This window comes from Lolium rigidum, chromosome 3 (genome assembly GCF_022539505.1).
Source record: "Lolium rigidum isolate FL_2022 chromosome 3, APGP_CSIRO_Lrig_0.1, whole genome shotgun sequence".
NCBI classification, from domain to species: Eukaryota; Viridiplantae; Streptophyta; class Magnoliopsida; order Poales; family Poaceae; genus Lolium; species Lolium rigidum.
Genome location: NC_061510.1, coordinates 152910712 through 152924241, shown reverse-complemented (window position 1 = coordinate 152924241; position 13530 = coordinate 152910712). Strand labels below are relative to the sequence as shown.

Sequence of the window (13530 nt, the reverse complement as noted above, 5' to 3'; positions counted from 1 at the left end):
CTTCCCGGAGATGCCGCCGCCGCCAATCCCATCTCGGGGGATTCCGGAGATCTCCTCCGGCACCCTGCCGGAGAGGGGATTCATCTCCCGGAGGACTCTACACCGCCATGGTCGCTCGCGGAGTGATGAGTGAGTAGTTCACCCCTGGACTATGGGTCCATAGCAGTAGCTAGATGGTTGTCTTCTCCTCATTGTGCTTCATTGTTGGATCTTGTGAGCTGCCTAACATGATCAAGATCATCTATCTGTAATACTCTATGTTGTGTTTGTAGGGATCCGATGGATAGAGAATACCATGTTATGTTAATTATCAAGTTATTGCATATGTGTTGTTTATGATCTTGCATGCTCTCCGTTATTAGTAGAGGCTCGGCCAAGTTTTTGCTCTTAACTCCAAGAGGGAGTATTTATGCTCGATAGTGGGTTCATGCCCGCATTGACACCAGGACGAGTGACGAAAGTTCTAAGGTTGTGTTGTCTTGTTGCCACTAGGGATAAAACATTGGCGCTATGTCCGAGGATGTAGTTGTTGATTACATTACGCACCATACTTAATGCAATTGTCCGTTGCTTTGCAACTTAATACTGGAAGGGGTTCGGACGATAACCTCGAAGGTGGACTTTTTAAGCATAGATGCGGTTGGATGGCGGTCTATGTACTTTGTCGTAATGCCCAATTAAATCTCACTATACTTATCATGACATGTATGTGCATTGTTATGCCCTCTCTATTTGTCAATTGCCCGATTGTAATTTGTTCACCCAACATGCTTTTATCTTATGGGAGAGACACCTCTAGTGAACTGTGGACCCCGGTCCATTCTTTAATACTGAAATACAAATCTGTTGCAATACTTGTTTTTACTGTTTTCTCTCGCAAACAATCATCTTCCACACAATACGGTTAATCCTTTGTTACGAGCAAGCCGGTGAGATTGACAACCTCACTGTTTCGTTGGGGCAAAGTACTTTGGTTGTGTTGTGCGGGTTCCACGTTGGCGCCGGAATCCCCGGTGTTGCGCCGCACTACATCCCGCCGCCATCAACCTTCAACGTGCTTCTTGGCTCCTCCTGGTTCGATAAACCTTGGTTTCTTTCCGAGGGAAAACTTGCTGCTGTGCGCATCATACCTTCCTCTTGGGGTTCCCAACGAACGTGTGAGTTACACGCCATCAAGCTCTTTTTCCGGCGCCGTTGCTCGGGAGATCAAGACACGCTGCAAGGGGAGTCTCCACTTCTCAATCTCTTTACTTTGTTTTTGTCTTGCTTTATTTTATTTACTACTTTGTTTGCTGCACTTATATCAAAACACAAAAAAATTAGTTGCTAGCTTTACTTTATTTATTGTCTTGCACTCTATATCAAAAACACACAAAAATTAGTTTACTTGCATTTACTTTATCTAGTTTGTTTTATTTACTACTGCTAAAATGGCCACCCCTGAAAATACTAAGTTGTGTGACTTCACTAGCACAAATAATAATGATTTCCTATGCACACCTATTGCTCCACCTGCTACTACAGCGAGAATTCTTTGAAATTAAACCTCGCTTTACTTAATCTTGTTATGCGAGAGCAATTTTCTCGGTGTTAGTTCCGATGATGCTTGCTGCCCATCTCAATAATTTTGTTGAATTGTGTGAAATGCAAAAGTATAAAGATGTAGATGGTGACATTATAAAATTAAAATTGTTTCCTTTCTCATTAAGAGGAAGAGCTAAAGATTGGTTGCTATCTCTGCCTAAGAATAGTATTGATTCCTGGACTAAATGCAAGGATGCTTTTATTGGTAGATATTATCCCCCTGCTAAAATTATATCTATGAGGAGTAGCATAATGAATTTTAAACAATTGGATAATGAACATGTTGCTCAAGCTTGGGAAAGAATGAAATCTTTGGTTAAAAATTGCCCAACCCATGGATCGACTACTTGGATGATCATCCAAACCTTCTATGCAGGACTAAATTTTTCTTTGCGGAATTTATTGGATTCAGCTGCTTGGAGGTACCTTTATGTCCATCACTCTTGGTGAAGCAACAAAGCTCCTTGATAATATGATGATTAATTACTCTGAATGGCACACGGAAAGAGCTCCACAAGGTAAGAAGGTAAATTCTGTTGAAGAATCCTCTTCCTTGAATGATAAGGTTGATGCTATTATGTCTATGCTTGTGAATGATAGGACTAATGTTGATCCTAATAATGTTCCATTAGCTTAATTGGTTGCCCAAGAAGAACATGTTGATGTAAACTTCATTAAAAATAATAATTTCAACAACAATGCTTATCGGAACAATTCTAGTAATAACTATAGGCCATATCCTTATAATAATGGTAATGGTTATGCTAATTCTTATGGGAATTCTTACAACAATAATAGGAATACACCCCCTGGACTTGAAGCTATGCTTAAAGAATTTATTAGTACACAAACCTGCCTTTAACAAATCCGTTGAGGAAAAGCTCAATAAAATTGATATTCTTGCTTCTAAGGTTGATAGTCTTGCCTCCGATGTTGATCTTTTGAAATCGAAAGTTATGCCTAATAGGGATATTGAAAATAAAATTGTTACTACAGCAAATTCCATCCAAGTTAGAATTAATGAGAATATAAGATTAATGGCTGAACTGCGTGCTAGGTGGGATAGAGAAGAAAATGAAAAACTAGCTAAAGAGAAAAATGTAGCTAAAGTTTGGACTATTACCACCACTAGCAATGCTAATGATTCACATGTTGCTGAACCTCCTACTATCAATGGTAAAATAATTGGTGTTGGCAATGTTTCTACTCCTAGTGCAAAGCGCGCAAAATTACTCGAAACTGCTAAAACTGCTTGAAACCGCTCGTGATAAAACTGCTGAAATTTTTTCCAACCTTGGGGATGATAATCCCATTGCTTTAGATTGTAATGATTTAGATTTTGATGATTTCCACATCTCTGAAGTTATAAAGTTCTTACAAAAACTTGCTAAGAGTCCCAATGTTAGCGCTGTAAACTTGGCTTTCACAAAACATATTACAAATGCTCTCATAAAAGCTAGAGAAGAGAAACTAAAACTTGAAACTTCTATTCCTAGAAAGCTAGAGGATGGTTGGGAGCCCATCATTAAAATGAGGGTCAAAGATTTTGATTGTAATGCTTTATGTGATCTTGGTGCAAGTATTTCGTTATGCCTAAAAAAGTCTATGATATGCTTGACTTGCCACCATTGAAGAATTGTTATTTGGATGTTAATCTCGTTGATAATGCTAAAAAGAAACCTTTGGGGAGAGTTGATAATGTTCATATTATGGTTAACAATAACCTTGTCCCCGTTGATTTTGTTGTCTTGGATATTGAATGCAATGCATCTTGCCCCATTATATTGGGAAGACCTTTTCTTCGAACCGTTGGTGCTACAATTGATATGAAGGAAGGTAATATTAAATATCAATTTCCTCTCAAGAAAGGTATGGAACACTTCCCTAGAAAGAGAATGAAGTTACCTTATGATTCTATTATTAGAACAAATTATGATGTTGATGCTTCATCTCTTGATATTACTTGAGTTACACTTTCGCGCCTAGGCTGAAAGGCGTTAAAGAAAAGCGCTTATGGGAGACAACCCATGTTTTTACTACGAGTATTTTTGTTTTATATTTGAGTCTTGGAAGTTGTTTACTACTGTAGCAACCTCTCCTTATCTTAGCTTTGAGTTTTGTTGTGCCAAGTAAAGTCTTTGATAGTAAAGTAAGTACTAGATTTGGATTACTTGCGCAGTTCCGATTTCTTTTCACATCACGAATCCGGGTCTACCTCCCCGTAGGTATCTCGGAAAATTAAGCCAACTTACGGGCATGATCCTCGGATATGTACGCAACTTTCATTCAATTTGGGCATTTTCATTTGAGCAAGTCTGGTGGCCTAATAAAATCCATCTTTACGGATCGTTCTGTTTTGACAGATTCTGCCTTTTATTTCGCATTGCCTCTTTTGCTATGTTGGATGAATTTCTTTGATCCATTAATGTCCAGTAGCTTTATGCAATGTCCAGAAGTGTTAAGAATGATTGTGTCACCTCTGAACATGTTAATTTTTATTGTGCACTAACCCTCTAATGAGTTGTTTCGAGTTTGGTGTGGAGGAAGTTTTCAAGGATCAAGAGAGGACTATGATGCAATATGATCAAGGAGAGTGAAAGCTCTAAGCTTGGGGATGCCCCGGTGGTTCACCCCTGCATATTCTAAGAAGACTCAAGCGTCTAAGCTTGGGATGCCCAAGGCATCCCCTTCTTCATCAATAACATTATCAGGTTCCTCCCCTGAAACTATATTTTTATTCCGTCACATCTTATGCACTTTGCTTGGAGCGTCGGTTTGTTTTTGTTTTTTGTTTTGTTTGAATAAAATGGATCCTAGCATTCAATTTGTGGGAGAGAGACACGCTCCGCTGTAGCATATGGACAAGTATGTCCTTAGGCTCTACTCATAGTATTCATGGCGAAGTTTCTTCTTCGTTAAATTGTTATATGGTTGGAATTGGAAAATACTACATGTAGTAACTCTAAAATGTCTTGGATAATTTAATACTTGGCAATTGTTGTGCTCATGTTTAAGCTCTTGCATCATATACTTTGCACCCAATAATGAAGAAACACTTAGAGCTTGCTAATTTGGTTTGCATATTTGGTTTCTCTAGAGTCTAGATAATATCTAGTATTGAGTTTTGAACAACAAGGAAGACGGTGTAGAGTCTTATAATGTTTACAATATGTCTTTTATGTGAGTTTTGCTGCACCGTTCATCCTTGTGTTTGTTTCAAATAACCTTGCTAGCCTAAACCTTGTATCGAGAGGGAATACTTCTCATGCATCCAAAATCCTTGAGCCAACCACTATGCCATTTGTGTCCACCATACCTACCTACTACATGGTATTTATCCGCCATTCCAAAGTAAATTGCTTGAGTGCTACCTTTAAAATTCCATCATTCACCTTTGCAATATATAGCTCATGGGACAAATAGCTTAAAACTATTGTGGTATTGAGTATGTACTTATGCACTTTATCTCTTATTAAGTTGCTTGTTGTGCGATAACCATGTTTACGGGGACGCCATCAACTATTCTTTGTTGAATATCATGTGAGTTGCTATGCATGTCCGTCTTGTCCGAAGTAAGAGAGATCTACCACCTTAATGGTTGGAGCATGCATATTGTTAGAGAAGAACATTGGGCCGCTAACTAAAGCCATGATTCATGGTGGAAGTTTCGGTTTTGGACATATATCCTCAATCTCATATGAGAATAATAATTGTTGCCACATGCTTATGCATTAAAGAGGAGTCCATTATCTGTTGTCCATGTTGTCCCGGTATGGATGTCTAAGTTGAGAATAATCAAAAGCGAGAAATCCAAAATGCGAGCTTTCTCCTTAGACCTTTGTACAGGCGACATGGAGGTACCCCATTGTGACACTTGGTTAAAACATGTGCATTGCAAACATCCGGTAGTCCAAGCTAATTAGGACAAGGTGCGGGCACTATTAGTATACTATGCATGAGACTTGCAACTTGTAAGATATAATTTACATAACTCATATGCTTTATTACTACCGTTGACAAAATTGTTTCATGTTTTCAAAATAAAAGCTCTAGCACAAATATAGCAATCGATGCTTTCCTCTTTGAAGGACCATTCTTTTACTTTTATGTTGAGTCAGTTCACCTATCTCTCTCCACCTCAAGAAGCAAACACTTGTGTGAACTGTGCATTGATTCCTACATACTTGCATATTGTACTTGTTATATTACTCTATGTTGACAATTATCCATGAGATATACATGTTACAAGTTGAAAGCAACCGCTGAAACTTAATCTTCCTTTGTGTTGTTTCAATACCTTTACTTTGATCTATTGCTTTATGAGTTAACTCTTATGCAAGACTTATTGATGCTTGTCTTGAAGTACTATTCATGAAAAGTCTTTGCTTTATGATTCACTTGTTTACTCATGTCATTACCATTGTTTTGATCGCTGCATTCATTACATATGTTTACAAATAGTATGATCAAGGTTATGATGGCATGTCACTTCGAAATTATCTTTGTTATCGTTTTACTCGCTCGGGACGAGCGAAACTAAGCTTGGGGATGCCGATACGTCTCCGACGTATCGATAATTTCTTATGTTCCATGCCATATTATTGATGATACCTACATGTTTTATGCACACTTTATGTCATATTCGTGCATTTTCCGGAACTAACCTATTAACAAGATGCCGAAGTGCCGATTCTTTGTTTTCTCATTGTTTTTGGTTTCGAAATCCTAGTAACGAAATATTCTCGGAATTGGACGAAATCAAGACCCGGGGTCCTATTTTGCCACGAACCTTCCGGAAGACCAAAAGGGATACGAAGTGGGGCGACGAGGCGCCGCCACCATAGGGCCGCGCGGCCGGAGGGGGCCCGCGCCGCCCTATGGTGTGGGCCCCTCGTCGGCCCTCCGACTCGCCCTTCCGCCTACTTAAAGCCTCCGTCGCGAAACCCCCGATGCGAAAAACCACGATACGGAAAACCTTCCGGAGACGCCGCCGCCGCCAATCCCATCTCGGGGGATTACGGAGATCTCCTCCGGCACCCTGCCGGAGAGAGGATTCATCTCCCGAGAGGACTCTACACCGCCATGGTCGCCTCCGGAGTGATGAGTGAGTAGTTCACCCCTGGACTATGGGTCCATAGCGGTAGCTAGATGGTTGTCTTCTCCTCATTGTGCTTCATTGTTGGATCTTGTGAGCTGCCTAACATGATCAAGATCATCTATCCGTAATACTCTATGTTGTGTTTGTCGGGATCCGATGGATAGAGAATACCATGTTATGTTAATTATCAAGTTATTGCATATGTGTTGTTTATGATCTTGCATGCTCTCCGTTATTAGTAGAGGCTCGGCCAAGTTTTTGCTCTTAACTCCAAGAGGGAGTATTTATGCTCGATAGTGGGTTCATGCCCGCATTGACACCAGGACGATGTGACGAAAGTTCTAAGGTTGTGTTGTGCTTGTTGCCACTAGGGATAAAACATTGGCGCTATGTCCGAGGATGTAGTTGTTGATTACATTACGCACCATACTTAATGCAATTGTCCGTTGCTTTGCAACTTAATACCGGAAGGGGTTCGGACGATAACCTGAAGGTGGACTTTTTAAGCATAGATGCGGTTGGATGGCGGTCTATGTACTTTGTCGTAATGCCCAATTAAATCTCACTATACTTATCATGACATGTATGTGCATTGTTATGCCCTCTCTATTTGTCAATTGCCCGATCGTAATTTGTTCACCCAACATGCTTTTATCTTATGGGAGAGACACCTCTAGTGAACTGTGGACCCCGGTCCATTCTTTAATACTCGAAATACAAATCTGTCGCAATACTTGTTTTTACTCGTTTTCTCTGCAAACAATCATCTTCCACACAATACGGTTAATCCTTTGTTACTGACAAGCCGGTGAGATTGACAACCTCATCTGTTTCGTTGGGGCAAAGTACTTTGGTTGTGTTGTGCGGGTTCCACGTTGGCGCCGGAATCCCTGGTGTTGCGCCGCACTACATCCCGCCGCCATCAACCTTCAACGTGCTTCTTGGCTCCTCCTGGTTCGATAAACCTTGGTTTCTTTCTGAGGGAAAACTTGATGTTGTGCGCATCATACCTTCCTCTTGGGGTTCCCAACGAACGTGTGAGTTACACGCCATCACCCCATCCGAGGTGGTTACATCTACTTCAGGCCATGTTAGACCCATGTTGACCCTAAAACACTTGTTTCGGAACCTTCACCTCATGGGATCACCATGAAACAGACAACCAACCTAGAAAACCCTGGTTAGAAAGGGTGGGCCACCCCACAATGCACAAGTGTGCCAAATATTTGCCCCATCCGAGGTGGTTACATCTACTTCAGGCCATGTTAGACCCAACTTGACCCTAAAACTCTTGTTTCGGCACCTCCCCACCATGGGATCACCATGAAACGAGATAACCAACCTAGAAAACCCTGGTTAGAAAGGGTGGGCCACCCCACCATGCACAAGTGTGCCAAATATTTGCCCCATCCGAGGTGGTTACATCTACTTCGGGCCATGTTAGACCCAACTTGACCCTAAAACCCTTGTTTCGGCACCTCCCCACCATGGGATCGGTATGAAACGAGACAACCAACCTAGAAAACCCTGGTTAGAAAGGGTGGGCCACCCCACCATGCACAAGTTTGCCAAATATTTGCCCCATCCGAGGTGGTTACATATACTTCAGGCCATGTTAGACCCATGTTGACCCTAAAACCCTTGTTTCGGCAGCTCCGCACCATGGGATCACCATGAAATAGACAACCAACCTAGAAAACCCTGGTTAGAAAGGGTGGGCAACCCCACCATGCACAAGTGTGCCAAATATTTGCCCCATCTGAGGTGGTTACATATACTTCAGGCCATGTTAGACCCATGTTGACCCTAAAACCCTTGTTTCGACGACTCCGCACCATGGGATCACCATGAAATAGACAACCAACCTAGAAAACCCTGGTTATAAAGGGTGGGCCCCCCACCATGCACAATTGTGCCAAATATTTTCCCCATCCGAGGTGGTTACATCTACTTCAGGCGATGTTAGACCCAACTTGACCCTAAAACCCTTGTTTCGGCACCTGCCCAGTCCCCACCATGGGATCACCATGAAACAGACAACCAACCTAGAAAACCCTGGTTAGAAAGGCTGGCCCACTACACCATGCACAAGTGTGCCAAATATTTGCCCCATCCGAGGTGGTTACATCTACTTCAGGCCATGTTAGACCCATGTTGACCCTAAAACCCTTGTTTCGGCACCTCCCACCATGGGATCACCATGAAATAGAAAACCAACCTAGAAAACTGCGGTTAGAAAGGGTAGGCCACCCCACCATGCACAAGTGTGCCAAATATTTGCCCCATCCGAGGTGGTTACATCTACTTCAGGTCATGTTAGACCCAACTTGACCCTAAATCCCTTGTTTCGGCACCTCCCCACCATGGGATCACCATGAAACAGACAACCAACCTAGAATACCCTGGTTAGAAAGGGTGGGCAACCCCACCATGCACAAGTGCGCCAAATATTTGCCCCATCCGAGGTGGTTACATCTACTTCAGGCCATGTTAGACCCATGTTGACCCTAAAACCCTTGTTTCGGCACCTCCCCACCATGGGATCACCATGAAACAGACAACCAACCTAGAAAACCCAGGTTTGAAAGGGTGGGCCACCCCACCATGTGTGACGCCCCGGAACCGGTATCCTGAGGATTCCAGCGATCCCGCCGAAATCCGCACGATATCGATTCTGAGACGCCCTCCGACACGACGTGCGCGACGAATCACACACGTGATGCCGGAGGAATTAACACGAGCGGTAACATTACAACGGGATTACAATAGAGCCCACAAGATACATATATTACAACAACGACTCCAACGAGTCAAGATACAAATATACAATACAAAGATCCGAATCATACGAGAAGATCAAATACGTCCGAGTACGGACAAGATACAAATTGGACTAAGAGTCCCGAAGATAACCGATGGCGTCCATAACCCCGCCCGAGCCAAGCGGAAGGGTAACCTTGCTAACGTCGTCATCTCGTACCTGCCAAAGTCGGGCCATCGGTTGCCGACAAAAGGGAGGAAGCAAAAGAGAAAGGGAAAAGGCGAGACTAAGTACCAAGGAACGAACTCCGGCACGTACTTAGCGAGACTTAGAAATGGCTATGCTCGCCGGGCGAGTATAAATATATATCGCCTGGGGCTATATGGTAGGTTTAGTCACGACAAAACTATAACCAATAGAGACACACTACAACATCCGTCTACTCGGATAAGATAAGAGAGCGCATAAGGTAACGAGATAAAATACTACACAAACATAACCCGACCGATTACACATATCCCCTTCAACAATTGCGAAGAGGCAATGTAAAAGGCACTCAACGAGTGGACAAGTTTTATTAGGTATCGGTTGTAGCAATGCTATATTACTACGCAAGTTATTAGCGAGATTATTAGCAACAAGATAACGGTGTAAGTTGTTCTATGATCAAGCTATACAATTCCAAGTCGTCCATAACCGCGGACACGGCTTATCGATAAGATGTACACCCTGCAGGGGTTGCCCAAATGTAACCATACGCATGCTCGACCCACTTACGACGGTGGATGTCTCACAACAAGACCGTTCCCGGTTCAACAAGAAAGTCTAGGGGGCCACCCGACTAAGCTACCCGTAACGAAGTCCGGCCGTACTCGAAGAGGACTCGGGGTTTGCGTTAACGGCTAGGCGTGCAAACCACACGCTTCGCTAAACGTTCCGCGGGGTACATTACGAGAATATAAACACCCGAAGGCAACGAGAAGTAAACACCCGAAGGCAACGATGAAGTAAAGCATGGCATACATGGCATAGGCAAATAAAACCAAGGTTGTGGCCCCTTTTCAACCGACTTGAGAAAAGGTAATGGGTGAGGGGGTCCCAATAATCGTCCCCACGCATGGGTAGAGCGCTCAATCTCGGAACGGATAACAAGAACTCGGGTCCTAGGGGACATTAGCGAGTCAAAGTTCCGATGCTTTCGCAAAGGGGCTCACGGATGCCTCTCGCTTACAATTTTAGTTGTTAACAATTAAGTAAAGCATGTGTATCTCCAACAACCGATATAGCATGTGATAACCTCCCAACAACCCAACATATCCCGATAACAGATCGAGATAAACAACAGAGCCTAACACGCCTACGACTCGCAAGGCTCAAACATCAAGCAACGGGTATGGATAAGGAATGATGCATATAGCATTATTATGGTAAACAAGTGGATAGGACATGTGACTCGATAAAGAATCGCAACATAAGGATAGCAGTGCGAGGGAGAGAGTAAAATAGGTGAAGAGAGAGGGCTCGCCTGTGAAAAACTCATGAGGAGAACTTGTCGTGTCTCACAACACCACTTCGCGATCCTATCCGGGAAGAAGCAAATGCTGGAACAAATAACGGATGCAAACTTACTACTACGGCAGAAGAATCGGCATGCTCATGATATGGTATGCATGCATGACATGGCAAACATGATGCGGCGATGCAACTTATATCCAGTTTAAGCGGAGTCGGAACCCCGAACAACCAAATTAGGTTAGAGTTGCATTTTCTACCGGCAAATTTAAGGGTTGAATATCATGGCATAACATGGCAAGGGTGAGCTACTTCAATATTAAACGGTGCGGGAAACCTTATCGGCAATTCCAAAATACTCCGCAAAATCATTATTAGGTGTGATGCAAACTATCACGACACGATATGGTGCGAGATGCAAACAAGGATATGGATGGCATATTATTATTCCTTGCATTTTTCTGAACAGTTTTCATATATAACATGTTTTATTTCGAGTTACGGTTTAGGAGATATGAATTTTGCAAGATATAAACATATTATGCAGTTTTTAGAAAACAAAGAAAAGGGGAAAGGTTTTATACCCAGGAAGAGCCAGCCGCAGGTGCTGACGCGTGGGCCGGCTGCTGACTGGGATGCTGACTAGGCAGGAAAGCTGAGGTGGCTCCGGTTAGAGGCTGACGGGCGGGGACCACCTGTCAGTCAAGGGAAAAGATCAAAAATGTTGTTGTTTCTCTGCAGGACTGGGGATTCGAACACAAGATGTTTTGATGCAGATCAAAGAAACAGACCATCCAGGCTAGTGTGTCGATGTTGACAAGGTTGAGGTGCGCCTCCTTTTATAGCTGTCCACGGCGGAGCTCGGGTACAGACGCAGCCATGGCGGACGGAGATCTGGTCGGGCATCGATCTAGAGAAATAGGCCAAGCTGGGACCTTTGAGGCAGCGTGTTCGACGCGGGAGCCGGAGGGGAACCTCATGGGGGTGGTCCTAGCACCGGGGAACCACCGGAGGAAGGCCGACGACGAGCACCTGCGGGGACAAACGGCCGTCACCGTCGGCGGGACAAACCAGGAAGGGAGGAGGAAGAAGCAGGGGTCCAGGGGGCGCGCAAGGTTACCAGGAACACGGTGAAGGCCTCGGGATGGCCGGGGGAAGACGGGGGCGGCCGGAGACTTCGAATTCCGCCGGCAGCCGGAGATGAAGAACGAGGTCGTGGAGGTCAAAATTGAGGATGATTCTGCGACTTTGTTGTACGAGAGGGTTCATCTGGACGAGGTGAAGCTCTTGGTGGTCTCAGACGGGCGAGGGGATGGCCGGAACAACGACATGGGGGTGGAGGCCATGGGGTTTTCCCCTTTTTTGTTTCTTTCGTGAGGAAGAAGAAAGGCAGAGGGTAGAGAGGCATGGAGGAGAAGGATATCTGGCTCCGGTCTTATCCAGGGGAGTGGAGGACACGCGAGGCGCGTGAGGAAAAGGGAGCACGGCGTGCTGCTGATGATGGAAACGAGCACGCTCCTCGCGTGCTGTTGTCGATGGACTAGTCAAGGGAAAAGTAAAAAAAACGGAAGAGATGCTGAAGGGGTACGGGCCAAAGAAGAAGTGGCCAGCTCGGGCCAGAGGAAGAAAAAGAGGTGGGCCGAATCGGTCCAAAAAGAAGGAGAGAGGGAGATGGGCCAGAAAAAGAGGAAGGGCCTAGGGGTAGGGGTTAGGTTTATTAAAAGAGAAGACAAGGGGTTTAATAAATAAACCATATAAGAGAAAGAAAACAAAATAATTAGAGTTTTAAAAAATAATTTTATTTTGTAAAAACATGGATGGTATGATGCATATGTCATGATGATGCATAAAAAAAAGAGCAAACAAATCTATTAGGGGTGCTATCCGGGGCCGTTACACCATGCACAAGTGTGCCAAATATTTGCCCCATCCGAGGTGGTTACATCTACTTCAGGCCATGTTAGACCCATGTTGACCCTAAAATACTTGTTTCGGCACCTCCACCCCATGGGATCACCATGAAACAGACAACCAACCTAGAAATCCCTGGTTAGAAAGGGTGGGCCACCCCACAATGCACAAGTGTGCCAAATATTTACCCCATCCGAGGTGGTTACATCTACTTCAGGCCATGTTAGACCCAACTTGACCCTAAAACTCTTGTTTCGGCACCTCCCCACCATGGAATCACCATGAAACAGATAACCAACCTAGAAAACCCTGGTTAGAAAGGGTGGGCCACCCAACCATGCACAAGTTTGCCAAATATTTGCCCCATCCGAGGTGGTTACATCTACTTCAGGCCATGTTAGACCCAACTTGACCCTAAAACCCTTGTTTCGGCACCTCCCCACCATGGGATCACCATGAAACATACAACCAACCTAGAAAACCCTGGTTAGAAAGGGTGGGCCACCCCACCATGCACAAGTGTTCCAAATATTTGCCTCATACGAGGTGGTTACATCTACTTCAGGCCATGTTAGACCCAACTTGACCCTAAAACCCTTGTTTCGGCACCTACCCACCATGGGATCACCATGAAACAGACAACCAACCTTGAAAACCCTGGTTA

At 44.0% G+C, this 13530-nt stretch overlaps 1 long non-coding RNA gene across 1 annotated transcript; it reads right to left on the bottom strand.

Moving 5' to 3' along the window:
* Nucleotides 1-10994: 10994 nt before the first annotated feature.
* LOC124703017 lies at nt 10995-11858 on the bottom strand. Its single transcript, XR_007002865.1, has 3 exons — nt 11747-11858; nt 11540-11650; nt 10995-11044 (listed from the first exon to the last, which is right to left on the bottom strand). It is a non-coding gene; the product is annotated as an uncharacterized LOC124703017 (long non-coding RNA).
* Between the last annotated feature and the right edge of the window lie 1672 nt (nt 11859-13530).